Genomic DNA, 4,686 nt, shown 5'->3' on the forward strand with positions numbered 1-4,686 from the left:
GCCCCGACTCAGTTAAACACACACACACACGTTCTTTAACACACACACACCACTAAAACGATACCCAGTAGCTACTTAGTGACGTGTGAACACTACCCAAGTGTTCTTTAAAAAGATACAATTAAAAACGATTTTGCTGCCGGTGTGCAGCTATATCAATGCAAATGAAAATGCCCTGCCGGACTAATTATCGCAGAATAATTAAAGATACAGAGAGTTGGAGAGGGAGAGATGGAGAGATGGAGAAGGAGAGAGGAGACCAGATGATGGAGTAAACAAGGGTCTGTGTGCAGCCTCCAGGAGATGATTATGTTCCAAAAGGTCAGGGCTGATACACAAACCAATCAGAGGAGAGAGAGAGCGAAAGAGAGAGAAAGAGGGGGGTGGCATGCCTAAGTACTCTGGTCCCCCATTGCTTTACCCTTGGCCAGATCTGAACCTCAGTTTGCGGATCTGCCGTGGCATTCGTGTGGTGGCCATGGCCATTGAATTCCTTATCATGTGCTACTTGTTTTTCTGCTCTGTAGATTGGAATACATCCCAAATAATTTTGGATATTTATGAGATTAAAAAAAGGATAAATGGAACATTGACAAGAATAAAGGAACTATTCCAACGCCAGCCCAGCTTAACTGCTATTTTAGCTATCTGACAAACACTTTCAACCTAACTTGGATTGTGGCAGAACCCAGATCATGTACCGACCAGCCCAACTATCACAGTCATAGGAGGCTGGTGAAGGGAGGACGGCTCATAGTAATGGCTGGAATGGAGTGAATGGAATGCTATCGAACACATGGAAACCATGTGTTTGATATGTTTGTTTCCATTCCATTTATTCTGTTTCAGCCATTACTATGAGCCTGTCCTTCCCAATTAAGGTGCCACCAGCCGCCTGTGATCTCAGTGCAGTCCAACTGATCATCCATTTTATGTAGGAATCCAATAGTCTTTTCACACTCCTGTGCCAAAACCGAGCTGAGCCAAGCCCGAGCTGTACTGGGCTGGCCTGGTTGCATATCCACCATAGCTGCTGAAACCGGAATGGACAATGTGAAAATAAAATATCCAAGCCAGCACAGTATGGTTCAGCCAAGACCTTTAGTGTGAACCAGGCACATGGCTTGTGTTGTGTAGACTATACAGTAGTGATAGATATCCAATACTATAGCAGATCATCTCTGGCCTCCTCACCCGCTGGTTGGAAAGAGATGACGAGCTCATTTAGGGGCCACAGAACTGCAGAGTACCACTGGCACGGAGCTGTCAGTGTGGTAGCAGTGGTGCGTGAAGATCATCTAACTGTGGTTCTCTGCAGTCGGCGTGCGTCGCCCAGTATTGTAGCTTCTGTTAGAGCGCTCTTCAACAAAGAGGCAAAGGTTTTCAGACATGGAATCTTTAGGGGGAAATAGAGACTGTGTGGCGTGATGGTGGTGGGGCTTACAGCAGGTTTAGGCTGAGGTTTACGAGAGAATCAGAGTTAGGTGTAAATTCAGGTCATAATCTTAGAAAGTCAGAAATGGAGAGAATGTAGATTGATGGTGTGTTCTAGTTTAGGGTTGGGTTTAGACTGGGGTTAGGTTTAGGGGAGGAGCGGAGTTAGGTTTGAATTAAGGGCGGTAAGCTATGGTTGAGTGTTGCTGCAGTCATAGCACATTCACTGATTCATAATTCACTGATAGGCATTCATATTCGGAGGGTTCTCTAAATTCACACAGGCACACACAAAAAAATGTGTTTGGAGAATAGAGAATATAGATGTCAATCAATTTCAGTTTGTTGAAGAAAGAAACTAGGTTGAAGAGGCAGGAGTATTACATTGTGCTACTGTTGAAATGTTCTACCTACTATCACCACAAAGATAGCAAGCACAGCATTAGAATTCTAGAATATCAGGTATCAGGTTAACACACCCTTGAGTAGGAGGAAGATGAGAACAAACAGACAAACAAACAGAAGTCATTAAACTCAGGTCCGGGAAAAAAATAGACATCTGTTCATTTTGGGGGGTACGGTGCATTCGGAAGTATTCAGACCCCTTCACTTTTTCCACATTTTGTTACGTTACAGCCTTATTCTAAAATTGATTAAATAGTTTTTTTCCCTCATCAATGTACACACAAAACCCCATAATGAAAAAGCAAAAGAAAGTTTAAAAAACTGAAATATAACATTTACATAAGTATTCAGACCCTTCACACAGTCCTTTGCAGCGATTACAGCCTCTAGTCTTCTTGGGTATGACATTACAATCTTGGCACACCGTTATTTGGGGACTTTCTCCCATTGTTCTCTGCAGATCCTCTCAACCCATGTCAGGTTAGATGGGGAGTGTCACTGCACAGCTATTTTCAGGTCTCTCCAGAGATGTTTAATCAGGTTCAAGTCCGGGCTCTGGCTGGGCCACTCAAGGACATTCAGAGACTTGTCCCGAAGCCACTCCTGCATCGTCTTGGCTGTGTGCTTAGGGTCGTTGTCCTGTTGGAAGGTGAACCTTCGGCCCAGTCTGCTGTCCTGAGTGCTCTGAAGCAGGTTTCCATGAAGGATCTCTCTGTACTTTACTCCGTTCATCTTTCCCTCGATCCTGACTAGTCTCCCAGTCCCTGCCACTGAAAAACAGCATGATACTGCCAGCAGCATACTTCACCTTAGGGATAGTGCAAGGATTCCTCTAGATGTGACGCGTGACATTCAGGCCAAAGAGTTCAATCTTGGTTTCATTGAACAAGATAATCTTGTTTCTCATGGTCTGACAGTCTTTATGTGCCATTTGGAAAAATCCAAGTGGCTGAGGAGTGGCTTCTGTCTGGCCACTCAACCATAAAGGCCTGACTGGTGGACTGCTACAGAGAGGGTTGCCCTTCTGGAAGGTTCTCCCATCGCCACAGAGGAACTCTGAAGCTCTATCAGAGTGACCATCGGGTTCTTGATCACCTCCCTGACCAAGGCCCTTCTCCCCTGACTGCTCAGTTTGGCCGGGAGGCTAGCTCTAGAAAGAGTCTTGGTGGTTCCAAACTACTTCCATTTAAGAATGATGGAGGCCATTGTGTTCTAGGGGACTTTCAATGCTGCAGATATGTTTTGGTGCCCTTCCCCAGATCTGTGCCTTGACACAATCCTGTCTCGGAGCTCTACGGTGAATTCCTTCGACCTCATGGCTTGGTTTTTGCTCTGAAATGCACTGTCAACTGTGGGACCTTATATAGACAGGTGTGTGCCTTTCCAAATCATGTTCAATCAATTTAGTTTACCACAGGGGACTCCAATCAAGTTGTAGAAACATCTCAAGGATGATCAACGGAAAAAGGATGCACCTGATCTCAATTTCCGAGTCTCATAGCAAATGGTCTGAATACTTATGTAAATAAAGTATTTCTGTTTTTTTATATATTTTTTTATACATTTACAAAAAATTCGAAAAACTTGTTTTTCGCTTTCGGTTTTATGTGTAGACTGATGAGGGAAAATAGTAATTTAATCTATTTTAGAGTAGGGCTGTAATGTAAGAGAATGTGAATGTGGAAAAAGTCAAGGGGTCTGAATACTTTCTGAATGCACTGCAAAATACCTTTCACACCATTACCACCAGCTAGGCCATAGTGTACTACAGGCAGACAGGAGATTATTGCATTGTTTGAACACTTTCAGGTGTTTTCATTCCCTCTCTCCTTTCTTTCTTTTCTTTCTTTGTCCAAAATGGGTCTGAAGAGAAGCAGAGAAGCAGCGTGGCGATGTGAAAGCAGGGTAATTGTGTCTTGGATGGAATAAGAGAGGCCTGCTGAGTGAAGAGTGGGGGGATGTGGCACTCCCTGCTCAATCCAAGCCATCTCCAAAAACCCTGAGTACAGATTGCCTCTGAAATGGATTTCTCTGACAGACAGGTCTATATCTTTGAGGAGTGGATGATCTATCTGGTGTATGATTTAAATGTGGTGTGTTACACTTTGTCATTATCAAAGCCTGTGTGTTAGAAAGTCTCTGGATTCTTCAATTTGCAATGTATTGTTCAAGCTAGCTAGGCATAACTAACCTTTTTAAAATGACAACACATCTCAGTTGACAAAGTAGGGTTCTGGTTCTACGACCAATAGTTGATGTGTAAACACACACAACATACAGCCCGAGTCTTTATCTTTGCCTGGTCACTGCAGAGGGAATCCTGCCTTGCTAATCGAGAGGAATTGTCTATTGATTAAGGGGAGCTTAGTTGTGGAGAGGACATTATTCTCCTGGAGGAGAGAAGAGGACATTCAGAGTCAGACAATTAGAGGGGAATGGAATAATTGTAGAGTAAACATTGAAGTGTCCAGGGATCAGATTGAGCCGTACACTCCAAAGGCATTGCAATTAAGATTGAATAAATATCCTCTCATTTGTTTGGTGTCATAGAGATGAAAAAAAGAAAAGATGGACATGATTAACATGATAAAATCACATAAGCTGTCACATATTTCAAATGGTTTGTTTATTGTTTGTCATTTTGTTTTCGATCCATAAAATTTTACAGATTGTCTGGGTTTTCAACATGTCACAAAAAAAGATACAATCAATTAATCAATTAACGAAAATGTCTGATTAGAAAATGATGTTCAAAATGTCATAAACTGAATGAACATACCGTCAAAAGCCCATTCGTACTGCAAAACACACTGCCTGACTAACAGTGCAGATTCATAAGTAGTGCTG

General features: G+C 42.8%; 1 long non-coding RNA gene across 1 annotated transcript in view; it reads right to left on the bottom strand.

The window, feature by feature from the left end:
* Positions 1-4,452: 4,452 nt before the first annotated feature.
* The window catches only part of LOC124040970, a 6,118-nt gene continuing 5,884 nt past the window's right edge, over positions 4,453-4,686 (bottom strand). Inside the window, exon 3 of the long non-coding RNA XR_006839830.1 lies at positions 4,453-4,686. This exon is cut by the window's right edge and continues 1,623 nt beyond it. This is a non-coding gene — a long non-coding RNA (uncharacterized LOC124040970).

This window comes from Oncorhynchus gorbuscha, linkage group LG08 (assembly GCF_021184085.1).
Source record: "Oncorhynchus gorbuscha isolate QuinsamMale2020 ecotype Even-year linkage group LG08, OgorEven_v1.0, whole genome shotgun sequence".
Classification (NCBI taxonomy): Eukaryota; Metazoa; Chordata; class Actinopteri; order Salmoniformes; family Salmonidae; genus Oncorhynchus; species Oncorhynchus gorbuscha.